Raw genomic sequence first — 19301 nt, forward strand, 5'->3', positions numbered from 1 at the left:
TCAAAATCCATGAAGCACCGGCGAGACTATTTAGTAGTGCACCATTCATCTTTATATTTAACTCAAACCACATTTATTGGATGGCCCTGCAGCAGAGAGAGCTCTTGGTGAACCAACAGCAGCATCTGATCAGTCATGCATGAGCAGAACCTTAAACCTCGAGACCCCAGAGATTCATCATGAGATGCTCTTTAACTCTGAAACAAAGTCAGAAGACTAAGTCATGAGCCAGCTCCATAAACTGGTGAATGAATGGTTAGAGTGTTTTCTCTGATTGTTGTTTTAAATTAACATCTGATGTGATTAAATCAAGTTTCAACAAGTCCGATGACATCTAAATTAAATCAATATCAACCAACAATGCCGTTTTAGCTGACACTAAGAGGAATCTCTTAGTTAATACCCACATTAAACATTTCAACATTTAAGCCTAAAGGTATCTAAAAATATATTCCACCGAAAATAGGTTGGCAAAAAAAGTAAAATAGATCCAACTCCTGCCTAATGTATTTCACATTCAATTTATCTATTCCATGTACCAGCGATTGTTTTTAATTGTGGCATATAAATAAGAAAAACAGCATAACTCTTTCCAATTATTAACATCTAAATAACGAGCAGAATACTAGTTTAAAACATATTTTTAGACCAATTAAAGAAAGGTTTGTTTCTATTAATTATTTGTACCTAGGGATTATGGCCAATCCGTGGCATCTTTAAAAAGATTAATTGCAGTACATTGAGCAAACTTTATTTACACAATGAGATTTTCTAACAACCTTCTGAGCTGGTTCAGAGGCTTGTAGTATAATCATTTCACTTCAGGCAGAGAATGTATAAATATGTATAAATATTGCCCAGTTCATGGTTTTATCTGCAACACATTGTTTTTTTTAAACACAGAAAGGCTTCCTTAAAAGTGCCAGAGCTCCAGCTGGAGCTAAATCAACACCTTTAACTTTTAAAAAACCTGTGTTTTTTAAAACTGTGCTGCATGGTTTTCATTAAGCATTATTCTAATTAGGTAATGTGTCCCTTTTTGTCTCTGAAAAACAGATATAGGACAGACATTTATTCTGACTTCATAAGCATCACCTTGCTATTGGTAGAAAAATGCTTGAGACACTGGGACCGAGGTTTCTCTTCCAATCAGGCAGTGCCACTAAACATAGAACCAGAGCTGCAGTGTGATTGCTAAGATCACACCTTGTCATTCATAATGAACCAGCATATACTTTAAGCTATTTTGCAAAGACAAATAAGCAAAAAGTGTCTCTATATGTGCTAAGCGGTGTAGATATTCTTCTCCTTCTTACTTGCAAAATAATGACTTTAACCATGATAATTTTAATTTCTATTGCAAATTGTTGTAATATTCTGCTAAGCTGAGAATCCTTTCAAAGGGACATTCGTGTGGCGCCTCACTTGATGTAGGTGTGTAAATTTGCATGAATAGCAGACATCCATTCAAATGTACACCAGCATTAATAACAGATATTGTTTCTACTTGCTGGGCCTTTAGAGGCTTGAGGTAAATGTAAATAAAGGAGGTCAGTATGTGATTGACTGAAAGACAGAACTTTGGATAACTCTATAATTCACCCAGATATAATATAAAAAAAAATGTATTTTTATATTATATATATATATATATATATATATATATATATATATATATATATATATATATATATATATATATATATTTATTTTAATGTTTTACTTCATTAACCAATATATAACGGAAACTCTTCTCACAAAATTGTAATTGTAAATTTGTTAACTACCTTTTGGGCTGCAATGATTTATTATTGTCTTGGCCTTTTATATTGTATGTTTTCTGATGTTTTTTAAAACTCTGTTGTGAAGCAATTAGTGGCTTTGGTCTGTGAAATATGCTACATAAATAAAGCTTACTTATGTTATTGTAAAACAGCAGTGGATTGTGTCCAATCTAATAACACAGACTCTTACCAAACCAGCAGACAATCATGAAAATCTCACCTCAATATCCAGTGATGTTATTCTATTAGGAGTTCTATTTAGACATAAAAACCCTGTTATTTCACTCAGTCTCTGTTGAATCCTTTGTAAACTTATTTAAAACCCCCAGGTGAAAGTACGTTTGCTTGTTTCTGAAGATTCCAAGCTCTTAAAATAGCCTCATCTCTCTGTAGGCAACATTACTCAGTCGCTAATTAATTAAGGTGAATATTTGAGGAACTAACAGCTCCTCAAACACAAGGATCGAGTTTAAATGTTCAGTATTAAAAGGCTTCCTGTTAATTAAAGTGTAGCTTGAAAGTCGAAAAGCGGTCAGCGATGAGATGAGGAAAATGTGGGTTATCTTTCCCGTCTTGCTGTGCCTTGGTGTAATCCCATCCAGGTTGTTCCTCCATTCAATCCGCCTCAGCTGTTCTAAGCTCTTTAGAGGCTTGCTTTAGCCACCAGTCTCTCTGCTGCTTCCAAGACACCTATCCTCCCAGTCCGGCTCTATCTTACAGTCTTATTTTCCTCTTTCATCATCTCCTCTGCTTTTCTATTGCTTAACTTTTCTTCCAGCCTTGATTTACAATCCCTGCCTCTGCTTTCTGATGTGTCCTTTACCAACCAATCTGCTGTGTGGGATTGCCCCCAACCTTATTTCAGCTCTGATTCTGCTCACACCTTTTCTGCAGCTCTACACAATAACTAATCACTTCTGCAACCACACCTTGTTGATTTGTTCTGCCTTTGACTCGGCCCTGTAGAGTCATGTCCTGGGCTCCAACTACCGAAACACGTGTTTTACAATTAACTCTGGCAGCGATCCTACATACAGGTGCTGGTCATAAAATTAGAATATCATGAAAAAGTAGATTGATTTCAGTAATTCCATTTAAAAAGTGAAACTTGTATATTATATTCATACATTACATACAAACTCATATATTTCAGATGTTTATTTTGTTTAATTTTGATGATTACAAATGACAACAAATGAAAATCTCAAATTCATCATATCAGAAAATTAGAATATTGTGAAAAGGTTCAAAATTGATGGCCCCTGGTGCCACACTCTAATCAGCTAATTAACTCAAACCACCTGCAAAAGCCTTTAAATGGTCTTTCAGTCTAGTTCTATAGGCTACACAATCATGGGGAAGACTGCTGACTTGACAGTTGTCCAAAAGACGACCATCGACACCTTGCACAAGGAGGGCAAGACACAAAAGGTCATCGCTAAAGAGGCTGGCTGTTCACAGAGCTCAGTGTCCAAGCACATTAATAGAGAGGCGAAGGGAAGGAAAAGATGTGGTCGAAAAAAGTGTACAAGCAAGAGAGATAACCGCACCCTGGAGAGGATTGTGAAACAAAACCCATTCAAAAATGTGGGGGAGATTCACAAAGAGTGGACTGCAGCTGGAGTGAGTGCTTCAAGAACCACCACACACAGACGTATGAAAGACATGGGTTTCTGCTGTCGCATTCCTTGTGTCAAGCCACTCTTGAACCACAGACAGCGTCAGAAGCGTCTTGCCTGGGCTAAAGAGAAACAGGACTGGACTGCTGGTGAGTGGTCCAAAGTCATGTTCTCTGATGAAAGTAAATTTTGCATTTCCTTTGGAAATCAAGGTCCCAGAGTCTGGAGGAAAAGAAGAGAGGCACTTCATCCACGTTGCTTGAAGTCCAGTGTAAAGTTTCCACAGTCAGTGATGGTTTGGGGTGCCATGTCATCTGCTGGTGTTGGTCCATTGTGTTTTCTGAGGTCCAGGGTCAACGCAGCCACATACCAGGAAGTTTTAGAGCACTTCATGCTTCCTGCAGCTGACCAACTTTTTGGAGATGCAGATTTCATTTTCCAACAGGACTTGGCACCTGCACACAGTGCCAAAGCTACCAGTACCTGGTTGAAGGACCATGGTATCCCTGTTCTTAATTGGCCAGCAAACTCTCCTGACCTTAACCCCATAGAAAATCTATGGGGTATTGTGAAGAAGAAGATGCAATACACCAGACCCAACAATTCAGAAGAGCTAAAAGCCACTATTAGAGCAACCTGGGCTATCATAACACCTGAGCAGTGCCACAGACTGATCGACTCCATGCCACGCCGCATTGCTGCAGTAATACAGGCCAAAGGAGGCCCAACTAAATACTGAGTGCTGTACATGCTCATACTTTTCATGTTCATACTTTTCAGTTGGCCAACATTTCTATAAATCCTTTGTTTTTATTGGTCTTCAGTAATATTCTAATTTTATGATATGATGAATTTGAGATTTTCATTTGTTGTCATTTGTAATCATCAAAATTAAACAAAATAAACATCTGAAATATATGAGTTTGTATGTAATGTATGAATATAATATACAAGTTTCACTTTTTAAATGGAATTACTGAAATCAATCTACTTTTTCATGATATTCTAATTTTATGACCAGCACCTGTATTTCACGGTGCGCTGGTACTGAAGCCAACAGCAATCAACATTATAGGGGGAAAAAAACATAAAATGTCAGCATGAAACATAAAAATAACAATGAAAGAGGAAGGTAAACTGATCAACTACTTTAAATTGAATGGTAATGATTTAAACTCCTGCTGCGTTTGTCTAGCTTCTGTGTAAAACTCCTGAAAGGTTTTATTTTGTTTATTTTTTATATGGTTAATGTACTCAGCCTTATTCTGTAACTTCTTTGATGGAGTTTCTTTTGTCCTGTTGTCCCAGCATCTGACCATCTAAGCTGCCATCTGCAGCAGAGTTACCATAAGCTTGCTTATATATATTGCTGCTTTCTGTTTGCATTGTTCCCTTGAAATTCATTTTCAATTAAAAGTCAGAATTGCAAGTTGGAAAGTCAGGGGAAAATAACCATACCTGACTTCAGCATCAACTGAAAATATGCTTTCCTACTGTGACTGTTTATAGCCATTCTTTACTATGCATGTAACAATAAATTGATTATTCCTGTACCATCTTTTGCCATTTATAAAGAAAAAAAATTTTCAGTCCTATTCATGTATACAAAATACCACATAGTACATAGTTTTGTCATAAAAAATGATGAATACTAGCATCTAGCTGTGGGATTACTCTGACTTGCAAGTTCCAATTTAAATTGATGAATACCTGAAAATACTAAGCAATAAAAGTTTTTTTTCCCCCCTTCATTTGCTGTAAATTTTTCTTCCTATATAATTAGGAACAAGACTTTAGTTTACTTAACAGTCAGCAGTCCCCAGTCGGCCTCAGCAGATGGCCGCTCACACCGAGCCCGTTTCTGCTGGAGGTTTCTTCCTGTTAAAAGGGAGTTTTTCCTCTCCACTGTCACTACAAGCATGCTTAGTGAGAGGGATTGCATTTGAGTCAATGAGTCGATGCAATCAACTGGTTTTCCTTAGATAGAAAACTTTTAAACTTTTTGAACTGTAAAGGGCCTTGAGATGACATGATGTGTTAAACTGAATTTAATTGAATTGACAGTCGAATTAATTCCTATTCTCATTCCCACCTACACCAAGTAGGTTATGTTTTAATCTGCGTTAAACTATCTGTTTGTTTTCAAAATAATCAAAACAGCTATAGATGGATTTGGTAGAAATTGTGGCTGATAACAAATGTCAATTTTGATCCGAATTACTATCTGGATCCAGGAATCTTTTTGAAAGATTCTGTGAATACAGTTATTAACTTATGGTGGAGATGTCAATATGCCAGGGGGGAAATTATCTACTTAGTTGAACTCTCTCCCCGAGAGCTTTTCTAGTTTTAGGAGTTATTGATCTTTATTTTTATATGATCTTTAACTGAAATGTAAATATGTCAGATTGGTAAATACATCTCAATCCAAGGGGAAACATGAAATATCCCTTCTCTACACTTTTAATTAATATCACCACATAAAGAGTAAAAAAAACAAATTTGAGACAGATTTGGATTATAAACACAAATATAAAAGCGACAGTTCAGCTGCTGCACTTGATTAATAAGGAAGTGAGCATCCTAATGATTCACCTAAGAAAAACAAGTAGAACTGCTGATCACTTTTAAATTGTGTGATATTTTCCTCTGCGTATACAACCTCCTCCTGCTGCAGTATATAATGCTTCCATGTCGTGTGACCTGCCAGTCTGAGTTATTTATCTGCTTCAGTCAGATCATGTCCTGTCATACAGTCTCCTCTCTCAGTCCAACAAGGGAAACAATCATCACATCCCACACAGCTAAACAAACAATGCACTCATACACATGCACCCGCAGTCTCAGTGTCAGTCAGCCTTTCAGGCGCAGGTCTCTGTGGAGAAGATTAGGGCTAATCCACAACTGTTGGAATGAAAGATTAAGAATGAATCACCTGCTGCTGCATATATAAGCATGTTTGTGTGTGCGCATATGGAGGCGTTTAACAGGAAAGAAACCTGTAGCAGCCAACGCAACACCATCACACACCTAATTCATTAGAGGTTCGTTCAATGAGCAAACGCCAGCCTTTAAAAGATCCCAGTTCAAAGGTTTACTTCAGAAGATCCATAACTACAGAAAAATAAAAAAATAAAAACACAAAAACATTTCCTTGCAGCAAGTTCCAGTGTCAGTATTTAATTGGATCGATGCGCTTCCCTCGTGGCTTGCTGATAATTGAAGGGATGTGAGGAACACGAGGGAAGCCCCTTTGTTATGTAGTTCCTGTTTATCAAGGCAGGCACAGGAGGATCACTCTTTAGCAGAGACGAAGGATAAGAAAAAACGTGGTGGGCGTACAGACGGATGGCTTGATGGAGAAATGGGGGGAAGCATTGCAGCAATGAGCTCCTGACCTCATTCACTCCTCTGTCGGGACGTGTGGCTAAATTATTTAAATGCATACACTGTCACATGCCTCTCGCACACAATGTTTCTCGCTGAAACTGCCTCCACGTGCCTCCTTCCATCACCCCCACAGCCACTGGTTCACACGTTATCGAACACCTGTGTAAAAAAATCTCCATTGTGCATCACTCAGAAAGCTTATCTTTCTCATTTTTAAGCTTCTGGGCTATAAATACACACACATTGTAAGCAGTATAACCCCAGTTAGTTAAGTTGCAATGATTCAACAAAAATAAGTTTGGATCATTTAAGTGAATATGCAACTAAAAAAAGAAGACAATTTTGCTAATAAGTGAAATAGAAGAGGAATGTTTGGGGGGGGGGGAATCGCTAAATCTAATAATATACTGTAGATTAAAGTTGAATGATTTTTGACAATTTTTAATGCCAAATTTGCTCAAATCGTCATGCATATAAAGTCTGCCTTCTGATTTTACTCATCTAGTTTTCTTTCTTTAAGCCCTTAGAGATGTCCCCATGGGGAAAACCAACTCCGTCTCCATTTATGTTGGCTCCATAAATATACTGTGGAAACATCCTCACAGGGTTTTGAGCTGTGATTTTATAAGACTGCCTCCTCTGAGAGCAGTGATAGTGTTTCCATTTAGACTAAGTCAGAAAGCAAATCTAAAATGAGGAACAACACCAGGAGCAGAAGACATCTGTTACCACATCTTATGGTAATTTGTCAAAACTACTATTTTTTTATTTGCTTTGTCTCTTTTTCACACATAGGATGGGATTACTGTTGCATGTTGTGAATATAGCAAAAGAGTTTAGCATATTTCAAGGACTGTAGTTGTGACGGTTACCTCACAGAAAGTTCAGCAACTTGTTGCTGAATTTTCAGTCACTAGGCTGTTTTTGTTGTTTTTAATCAGTCCAGTATATTTATTTACACCAGACTAGAACAAGAATAAAAAAAAAACAAATTTGCACAACAAGGCCTCAGCAAATGGTGCCACATCTGCAAACTGTGCCCACATCTCCAAATTCCGCCTATAATTTGAATGGAAATTTAAAAAAATGTCATGATCGTCACTCAGTTGGAAAGCTATATTTTTCACAATATTAAAGAGAGACTAACTGAAGAGCTAAGGATCAGATTTTGAATTTTGTATGAATAATGCTTCATGATCCACTTGTGTGAATTTTCTCCTTTCCTGAGCAAGAACTGCACATGTAATGCTGTGCAAAGTTAAAATGATTGCACAAAATATGTTAACTGTTGGTGCCCTGTTAGTTGTTCTCTCAGCTGTATCCCCTCATGAAAACTCTGGTATTATTATAGTAAATGGTATGGTTCAATTGATGGCGTAGACGAAGGAAAAAAAAAAGGGGGAAATTCAACTTTGCAGAAATATTATTGTAGAGCAATACCAAAGTGATAAGATCTTTCTTCTGCTTACTTTCAAAAAGTTTGTATCATATTTCCTGTAGTCGATTGAGATAATGAGTATTTCAGTATGATTCCACTATGAAAGGGCCCTACTTATCATTATGGATCTATATGACCTTAAAAATGTCTTACATCAGCAAAAGATGCAAAATGCAATTCAGACTTAACGGTAATTTCCTGTGGCATCCAATTTCAGAATTACTCAGACTAAGAGAGTCATTATTTTGTTGATTTTTATTCCCCTTTCATACTTTCTGTACAACAAATCCTACTTTGTTACCTGAGGACTGAACAGACAGCCTCCAAACCAAGACTTTGGAGCTTTGCAATCAGTGTCCTGTCCAGGAATATTCTGCCATAATGACAAAATGTAGCATTAGCAGGCCTGTTTGCAGGTTTTTGCAAGAAAGCTGTCATGTCAAGCCTCGGTTCCACTGTTTGGGGTCACAATTCAAGCAGCAGTCAAACGGCTGTAACTTTGAGAGAGCATGGACCAAAAACAGACTGCAGAAGGTGGTGTGATGCTATTCCTTACTGATTACAGCTTGTTTTGTAAGAGGACAAGACTGCAGGACATACATCCCTAAATCTATTGTTTGCCCTAGAGCACTGAGGAAAAAAAACCTGCTGGGGGTAATTTATGTTTACTCTTTACAAAGAAACCAAAAAATTGGCCTGTTTTTGTTTTCCTTTTTTTCCCAGTTTAGAAAATACTTGATATCAATGTAATCCATAATCTTATTGATAAACTTCAAAAGAGAGCATTACAAAGCTAATGCCTAGAATAGCTTACTAGAAAATGCTTGATTAACTTTTAAAGAAATATATAATAATCTAATTTACTAGAGTGGCTAATTTTGTTGGGACATATAAAAAATAAAACAGCCAAATAAAGAATATGAACTGTTCAAGAACATAATGATCTGCTTTTTTCCTTTTTTTAAGACTTCCTCTGCTAACTGCTTGACTTTTTTTAATTGTGAAAGTTTAAGAACTATTCTCAGGAAAAAAAATTAAGCCTGTTCTCAGCCAGCTGATTAGCAAAGCACGGAAATGGGTAAAAACAATTTAGTAATATAGGGGGAAAAAACTATTTCTAGTCCTGTCTTTTGTGCTTATGTCTAATTTTATACCACTTTCTTGTTTTGCTCTTTATAAAGATCCAATGATAAATTCATCCAATAATAATAAAGAGTGATCCGTTTCATTAATTTTGTTTGCAGTCATTTAAACAAAAATTGTCTTATGACCAAAATGTATACTTTAAATTAACCCTCTTTTAGGCAGCAAATTGCTTAAAGGAATAGTACACCCAAAACATGATTAGCCTTCATTTTCTACTCACCCCCATGCTGAACAACACTCTGGAGTACTTTTTTGATATCTCAAATGCATCTGGAGATCTGGGAGGCTTCTTGCTGTCTGCTGACATTCAAATAATGGAGGTCTATGGTGACCGAGACAGAAAGGTCCATAAAAGTCCACAAAAAATGTGTCAATATTCCTCCATACTGCTCGTCCAATGTATTCCAAGTGTCCTGAGTGGGTAGCATCCAGAATTTACTCGAAACGAAGTCATTTAGAATGTTTTTAGAGCATAAACAGTAGTGTATAGGATTTCCTGAAAGCGCGCACATGCGCGTTCACGATTCTACGGAAGCCGGCAGACCAAACCAGATGAAAGTGCGCATTCAGCGTCTGCTCTGCCAATAATGCAAGCGTAGAAGAAGAAATGTGCTGTTTACCTGTGCAAAGAAAGAAACAACGAAAGAAAAATGTCTGAGGACTTCAGTGTTGAGGAAGAGCATGAGTTCTTTGCCGAGCTGAATGCGCTGGTTTGGTCTGCCGGCTTCCGTAGCGTCGTGAACGCGCATGTGCGCGCTTTCAGGAAATCCTATACACTGTTTATGCTCTAAAAACATTCTAAATGACTTCGTTTCGAGTAAATTCTGGATACTACCCACTCAGGACACTTGGAATACATTCAACGAGCAGTATGGAGGAATATTGACACGTTTTTGTGGACTTTTATGGACCTTTCTGTCTCGGGCACCATAGACCTCCATTATTTGAATGTCAGCAGACAGCAAGAAGCCTCCCAGATCTCCAGATGCATTTGAGATATCAAAAAAGTACTCCAGAGTGTTGTTCAGCTTGGGGGTGAGTAGAAAATGAAGGCTAATCATGTTTTGGGTGTACTATTCCTTTAAGGACAGTCCAAAAAATGTTGATCCGAGAAAGAAAATTCAGAAAGTCGTTTTTAAGATTAAAACTGTAAAATTTTATGAAAAAAAAATCTTAAATTTTCAAAAATCTAGACCTAGACCACTTTTATTGTCATTTTGTATACACAGGGTATATACAAAATGAAATTTGGTTTAGTTCAGCTTTTCAAACAGTACATGAACATTTCCATTCCATAAATTGCAGCAGTGATCAAATGTAAAAAGAGTGGGAGAAAAAACATGATGCAAAAATATATCAAAATATCAATATAGAAGTTAAGAGCATTAATATACGGTATATGGTGCATATATGCAGTATTTTTGGTTTGGTGTTGTCAGTGTGATGCAGTCTGTGAAATGATTTAGAGAATTTTCTTTCACTTTTTTCACTTGTCAGATGAAACCAGTTATTCCAAGACATTGTTTGTTGGGAAGTCAAATGAAAATGACGACATTCCTATCGTGTATGAAACCCTGTAGTGATGAACAAACATACACCAGAGGTTTTAGTGTTGACATGTGCCCAAACAGCTGTTGTTTGTATTGTTATCCAGGATTTAAGGTAATTTAAGCACACATTAACTATGCATTATATTTCTTTCCATCTAGATCAGGCAGTTAGTGGCATTGCTTCATGTGTCATTCCAAATTAAGAGCCGTTTTAGGAGCAAACAGCCAGAGCATTAAACCATTTAATTCCAACAGAAGGAATAAATTGGGATCTTTTTCTGCAAAACTTACTTCTTGCCTAACCTTTTTTTATCCTTTCAACAAACTGAGCAATGCATTACAAAAGAGACATGAAGGCAGTGTTGCATTTAAGGTCAGACCCAGACAGTCGTTGGTGTGAAGGCCAACATTATTGTGGCCTCTTATCAGCAGCCTGCCAGTAAAGATCCATCCCAGCAGCTCTGCTGGACAGCTCTGCATAACTCCCCCCAGCTTTAATATAATTACCTGACAGTTATGGAAACCCAATAGGAGGCAGAGTGAGGGGAGTGATCCTACGGATGCAGATAAATTAAAACCAGTAAAAACTGATCATCTCAATGGTGCAGCATTGCTCTCTCTCTTTCACTGGTTTCTTAGTGGGAAAGAGGCGTCCTCTTTCTGGTGGTTTTATTTATAGCAAAAGCTGTAATACTCAGACATCCCAGAATGCTTTGTGGGTTTTTTTTTTTTTTTTTGGAGGGGGGAGACGGTACCATGTTTGTGCTCTCTAATTTAGAGTCCCAGTAACACAGCTAAAGGCTCACAAGAATGCGGCGCTACGACATATTGCTGTTTAAAAAAAAAAAAAAAAGGTGAAAGCCCGACTGGCATCTCTCTGTTTTTTTTTCCGGTTTACCTAAATCTATTGCAAGCGAGCAGATGGGACAAAGAGGAGGATGAGACGAGGAAGAAGACAAAAAGGAAGGAAATAAAAGTCAGCGCAAGAACAGAGTGGGATATGAAGACTGCATAAAGACAGTGGGGAGAAAAAGAGCAAAGGGAGGGGATGGAGAGGAGGCGAAGGGCAATAAAGCTGTAACAACGGCAGCCACGGTGGTTGTCATGGCGACGGCCACAGAGAGCAGGTAGAGCACGGTCCCCCGGGAGCAAGCAGTGCACGCCTCCCTCCCCCACACCCCCTCCGTAGCTTACCGGCCTTCGCCGTCCCTCCATCTCCATCCCAGCGCTTGTCATCAACCATCATCCAGCCCTCATGTTCCCCTTCTCCAAGTCCAAGCGCCCCCCCTCCTCCATCTTTTCTTCCTTTTTTTCCTTCCTTCCTCCATTACTCACTAGCCCACTCTCCTGTCTGCCTCCTACTCCTGATCCCTCTGCTTCCCTTATTTTTCCTCATTCTTATTCTTGATATTTTATTTTTTTTTTGTTGGGGGGGGGGGGGGGGCGGGGGGGGATATTCCTGGCTTCATTTAGCCCTGTGCTTTTCCATGCCTTTTTTTCTACCATTAGAAACCCCTCATCTCTCTTTTTTTAACCACCCCCCCATTCCTTCAACCTTCCTCATTATCTTGTGGTCTGCGGACTCTTATATTTTCCATTCCTCTTGCTCTCCCTCTTGTCTCTATATTCGTCTACCCCCCCCACCCCACCAACCACTCCTTGTGTGAGTACGTCTGCCCAATTACTGCGATGGAGTCTGTCCTTTAGTGTGTGTGTGTTTTAACATCTGCACCAACTGTGTTTCTGCCTTTTTTTTGACCTACCTAGAAAAACCCTCCCAGCGTTCTTAGTCTGCCTCAGACTCCCTGAATCAACAGAACTCCTGCTCGCCGCCACCGCTGGTTAAACCTACTGCAAATGTGTGCATGTGTGTGCGATAATCAGCGCTTTGGTGTTAACATGCATCGCCGTACGCATGTCAGCGAGCCGACTGTGTGATCTGTACATGAAAGGATTGCTGGTTATGAGGAGAAATGTTCCCAATCGGAAGAGTTCAGGGTGGAGCTGTGCTTGAATGCATAGGGACAAACAGGATAGGCTCCACCGTGGGAATGTTTAGTATGTGGCGCATGGAAGTACACAGAAGAACATGGAATTACACACGGGGAATAAATGCACCAATATGGCACACATGTAAATACTTAGAGAAACGTGTCTGTTTTTGGATCAGGTGATATTCAGCTCCCACCGGTAGAATACAACCTTTCCGTCACTGAATGCTCTACTGCCGGGCACTTTCAGATGATGTTAACACTCTTCAGAGTGGATTCTGTTACTAAGTAAAGAAGACCAAGAACTGTAATGCTGGGAGTTTGTTTCTCTTCCTGAGAACGTGGGAATCTCATTAAAGCAGACATCATCATGAACTTTTGATGCCATTTTCTGCTCAAATTAGAGATGCGTCAATCCAGATTTTTCCAACCCAATCCGATACCTGGTTTAAGGGTATCGGCTGATATCTGATATCTTGCCATGTCAGTGAAGGCTTTACGTCTGATATAAACAATATTTTAAAAGCTAACAAATTCACAAAGCTTTAAATATACTTTATATCATGAATTAAAACGTAATGAGCAAAAAGAAAGAAATAACAGATACATTTAAAGTCCACTGCATTGAATCTCCAATATCTGAGATTAAATCATCAATATCCAATCCAGCTAATTAGTTAATATCTGAGCTGATATCTGATCCAGGTATTGGATAAGTGCACCTCCAGTTCAAAGCGGAGAACCTCAGCCTCTAAACTAGAGATGGGTCAATAATGAGTCTCTCAAGCACATAACGATTCAGAAAATATGGCAAAAATAAAAAAGTTTACACCTCAAGAAAACAGAAAATCAAAGTTTATGCTCGTTGCTAATGGAAACCTCTGGATGACCCCCAGAGCAGATGATATGGTGCCAGGAATTTCCAAAGAACCCTCTCTGCTAAAGTCTCCGGCCTTGTGACACAGTAGTGGAAAATATGAGCTTCCTGTAGGCAAAAAGAGGTTAAGAGATCCTTTATCCTTACATGAGATCCATCAGCATTTCTGGTCTGATTCTACAAGTAGAACAAAGATTTTCTACAGATTGAGCAGTATTTGTATTTTGTTTTAGAAATAAAATGCAAAAAGTCCTTAGACAGCAATAAGGCTCATATAAAGGCTGAACGATTTAGCCAAAAATCTTATTTAAAATCATTTCCAACAAATATTGCTATTTTCCTTTGCACTAACCACAAACATGTGGATGTTTCACTCCATTTTTTTATGACCTTGTTCATTGTTGCAAGATATTTCTTTAACCTTTGCATGGAAAAGTTCTTACTATGTATAAATGTGCGCAGTAGCTTCCCTTCTGTGTGCAAACCCACTTCAAGTCCCTTACTGCCGCCTAAAGGACTGGAGTGAGAAATTGAGTGTCTTACTCTGGTTAAGTGTAATATGACAATAATAAAGTAATGCTGCCATTTTAAAATAAATTGTTTTGCTATTATATTGCAAAAGCACTCAAATGCCCCTGATCTACCATTTTCATCACAGCTTTAATATCATAACATCTACCTGCATACAGCCCAACCTGCTTACTTTTAACCTGTTAACTTTGTGGAAGCTGTTGGGTCACAATCCAATAAATAAATTATGTCTTGATCTTGTGACTGCTAGGGGGCAAAAGTTTAACTTTACATTAAAGAGAGGAGGAAACAGATTGTTTCTCCTTTAGGTACAAAACCAAGTATTTACAATTGAGCGGAGAAGCGATGGGGTGAAATGAAAAATGAGACAGCTGGTCAGAGGTGGCATCTAAATTACTGGGTGTGCAGTCTGACGTACAGTAGGAGGGTAAACACGGCTCTGAGATTACTGCAGGCTCTTTTAGGCTCTCGAGTCTTGTATACAACAGTTTTCATTAAAAAGTAAAACTCCAGACGTGGCAGTAGAGTTGCAGCCCCAGTTTTTCCACTGCAGACGTTTTGACTTGTTGTAGCGGCAAGAACAGCAGCCCAGGTGAACTTCACAACCCGCTTCTTTCAGCTTTCCTGTAAAGCGGTTTGCAGAACAGCAGTGGGACCTCTCCCATGTGAGGCACAGCCATCATTACTCAACCTGTGCGGATTTTTTCTGCTGTTGAATGCGGAAACACCTGCTGTGCTGCAGACACATCGCTTTATCAGCAAATAACAGGTACACTGAAAACAACTTTGTAAAACATAGGGTCAGGAATTCACTAATCTCCATTATTTCATCTGGAAAATATTTTATAGACCGAGGCAAAGTTGTGTATAGCAGAGAAGCTGAAGGGAAGGGGATGAAGTTAAAAAGGAAAAGAAAAATGAGCGGAAAACATCTCCACAGTAAAACATGGAGGCGGGAGCATCATGCAGGGGAAAGTAAGATGGTTGGATCTGATGGGAAGATGAAAGGAGCTAAATATAACGTAATTCTGGAGCTTTAAGGTTCAAGAGATGGATTCAAAGTTTACCTTCCAGCAGGACAAAATCTAAATATGTTTTATAATGTTCTGGTCAAAATCTGACTGAATTTATTTTACACAGAAGAGTGTGCATAAATGTCTTTCTCTGGATGAGCTTGCAGCTGCAACTGCTGTAAAATATCCTGCACTCAAGAGCTGCTAAGCACACTTGCACGTCACACTTTTCTGACCCTTATTTAAGAAAAAAAACAACCTTTTATATTGACCTCTTAATTATGGACTACTTAGTGTTGGTATGTCACATAAAGTTGCAATGAAATACCTTGAAGTATGTAGTTAGCTGGTGACAAAATGTGGAAAAACTTCAAGAGGCTTTAATATCTTTGGAAGCCAGTGTACGCCTTAAATCCCTTAGCCAATTTAGCACTAAACCCCCTCTGAGGGTAAAGAAAATCTAATTTCAGTCATATGCGGCTCCATCCCGCATGATAAAGGACTGCTTTCTGGTCTCTGTGCCCTTCCCAAGAGATAAACAGCCAAAAGGCAGGAAAACAGGTGGAGGGTGGAGAGTTCTATACGCGGCTTCATCTGTGCAAACCTGCAGACGTCAGGCCACTCCAAATCCAGCACCGGATATGAACCATGATCCTTTTCATTTCCTGCACCCACCAAAAATCAAACCCTTTCACACACAAGCACCTGAGATGTCTCCCTTCACTCGAGCCGCATTTCTACCTGCAAGCGTGTTTATACGCTTGTGTGTGTGAAGGAACTTTGTGCTTCAGGAAAGCGAGAAGGACCCACTTCCTGTGTCAAATTGCCTCTCACATTCCACACTCTCCCACAATCCGCCTCACTCTGGCTATTTTCTCCCTTCTTTCTTCCTCCTTCTATGTTTCTTCATCTCTCTATGGGGGGCTTTGTCTAGCTATCAGAGGCACAAAACACTGATTCATTCAGGGAGTTAAACATGATCCTCAGGAACACACCATAACGGGCGCTTGTTGAGGAGGGACAGGGCTGGCGAGAACAAGCATTTGGCATTCGGTACTTCTGAGCCTCCACACACACAAATCCAGACAGATGGACAGTCACGGCTCTCATGACGGCAAACGGATTCACACACACATAAATATACTGGCCATGCGTGGGGCACAGATGCCTGTGGGAAAAACCGGCCTCCCATGTAAATCACAGCATCCCGGATGTGATGTAAATAGTTGGATAACAGGAAATGACCACAAAAGACATCACTCTGGAGACGTCCACAAACAAAGTCAGCTGCTTTAGAGGCAGGAGGCACTTATTATAGAAGATCCTGTCAGCAAATGCATGTGATAAAAGATAGGGTGCGTGTGTGAGTTTTCAAGACCAGGGTTACTCTGGGTGAGCCCGGTAGGTATCACACCTCTGACATGTTCGTGAGTCACCTATTAAAGCAGCACCTGCACCTATCTGTGTGCACTCAGACTCAGCGTCACTCTGAGCGTGGAAGTGTGTCACACCTGCCTCCATCTGCTCACTTAAAGGCAGATTAGGTCGGCAGGAGGCCAAGGATCTCTGGCAAAGATTACAGTCGACTGATCCAGTGGTTGTCTGTGTGTTTGTAATGTCAAAACGTTAGACCAGAATCGGCTAAATCAAAGGTCACCATTACCAATAAGGTAACTCTTGTGTCTACTTGAAGTCATAACAGATAAGACAGATCGATCCCTCAGTTAGAAGATTAAATTAGCACTTTTTAAATAAATCCCCAAGTACTTCTAGAAAAAAGGTTTTGCGTATACTCGCAGGTTCCACATCGTTAGACCATGAACGACAAAAAAAAATTCTCATGTACCCCTTTTCCACTGGCCGAAAAATCTGTTTAAACCCCGGAACAATCGGCTTTTCGTGGCAGTGGGAACAGCTCACTGATGTGTCTCTACCCGGGTCAAACCATTTAGCAAACGACCTGCGCTAAAATCACATCGGCTCTGATCGGCATGCAATGGGAACAACAGAGTCTGGGCTGAACCACTGATTTACGTGACACCACTGAATGCAATGTAAGGATGTCAATCCACTGCTCCAGCCACGTCTGATCTAACAAGCCGTTAAACATGGCGCAGCACTGGTCAGTGGTTTGGAAAGATAATTGAGTGAAACAATAAAACACACCGACTTCGCCCTGGCTTTATTACATGTGGCTCTCCAATGTTTACTTTAGTAATTTATATTGTACTGGTGAAATCATAAACATTAACCCAGCATGGTGTCACCAGACACGCAGCTATGGTGGGACAAAGGCCATGCAGCTTGCCAGCGAGGGGTTAGACACTGCTTTTTTAGCCAATAGGAAGAGAGCTGAATGCCGATCGTTAGCAGGTCGACCAATGTTTGAAAAACACGTATTAACCCGGTATTTTCCATGGAAAAAGAGGATATACTAACCTTTAAAAAAAGGATATTTATTAAAGAAAATCTCTCACACATATTAATTTAGTGGGATAAGCAGCAATTATATTAAAAGCACAGGTAAGGAAAAAACCATATCAACTGCTTTCAGAGGGAGCCTTCAACACGCTCAGAAATATAACCAGATTTTCAAAAATGCTTTATTTGCCCCTTTTTTGTTTTTCCTAGATCAAATGTTTATTATTTTCTTTGCTTTGTAGGTAGGTATTGTTATGAACATGAAAGGAAATAGTCATTAAGATGTTGTCAATCTTTATAATATGACTCACTTCCTTGGGAGTCAATCCCATGTTTCCTCAAAGCAGAGAATGAAACGAATAAAGATTACTTTAGATTAACGGATGACAAAATATATGAAACACCCCTTGTCAGGCAGAAGTTTTGAAGTCGTTATTAAAGAGACAAAAGGTGCAACATATGAACAGGCAAAATGACAAAGCCTTAAAAATTCTAACTGTAATAATTTTCATCTTTGGAATGGATAGGAATAAGAAATGTGTATGGATTGACATATTAAAGTGTTCTCTCTAAACTATTGACTTTTTTTATTTTAATTATGTATTTGTCTTGGTATCTGCAATTTGTTTTGTTTGTATTTATAAATCAACACCTTTGGGGAAGGAAAATGTAAACAATTTATAAAATTCTGTAAAGAAATGGTTTATGCCTTTACCAAATAAAAAAAAAACAAACTCTAGACAATAAAACTATCCTTTTGGATTTGAAATTTGCTGAATGAAAAATCAAAAAGTCATACTTAGTCCATCGTTATTTTTGTTATCTATTATAATTTTTTTTAACTCGGTATAAAGTGAAGGTGTGTGTGTGAGGGGGGACCCTGCACCTGGACGCCCTTCATGTAAAAACCGCCCCTGCGTTAAAGTGCAAAGCTGCTGCAGACATGAAATAACTTATGCATTTTGTTTAAAAAAAAAAAAAAAAAAAAAAAAAGCATTAAAGGATTTAAAACAACCAGGAAACGTCCAGTCTTCCTATCTGTGAAAGCATTTTTCCTTTTTCAGGTTCGATTATTTTTAGTCTCCCTGTTTGCTTTTCTCTCAATGATTCAGCTCTGCCCCCACCACCTCCTTCTGCTCGTGGGATATATCAGGATTAATCGGTGGCGGAAGGTGTGTTTGGGGGGAGCGCGTGAAGCTCGGTGTGGAGGTGGTGGGGGCTCGCGCATCCCCAATCAGCTGCCGTCCTCGCGGATCCCGATGACATCATTCCATCGGAGCTCTGGTCCGCGCTCCGCATCGCAGATAAGTCCCCCCCCCCCTCTATGTTCCACAAGTACACGATCACAGCAGGGGGGGGGAGGGGTTACCAGGTTCTGGCATCCGGACGTCTGATCATTCCTCCCCCCACCCCGCGCGCCTCACATCCACCTCGCCGTCCCACGGAGCGACTTCATGGGAATAAAGTGGCCATAGGCGCAGTGTGCGCCCATTAACGCCAGGATGTGAGCCGGAGAGCCAGACAGCACCGCGCGGCTGTAA

The 19301-nt window shown here is 39.4% G+C and overlaps 1 protein-coding gene across 1 annotated transcript in view; it reads right to left on the minus strand.

The window, feature by feature from the left end:
- Positions 1 to 19301, minus strand: part of sdc3 (syndecan 3) — a 55413-nt gene that overhangs the window by 35300 nt on the left and 812 nt on the right. The window lies entirely within an intron of this gene.

The sequence above is a fragment of the Cyprinodon tularosa genome, unplaced genomic scaffold, assembly GCF_016077235.1.
Source record: "Cyprinodon tularosa strain WSP-4 unplaced genomic scaffold, ASM1607723v1 ctg26, whole genome shotgun sequence".
NCBI classification, from domain to species: Eukaryota; Metazoa; Chordata; class Actinopteri; order Cyprinodontiformes; family Cyprinodontidae; genus Cyprinodon; species Cyprinodon tularosa.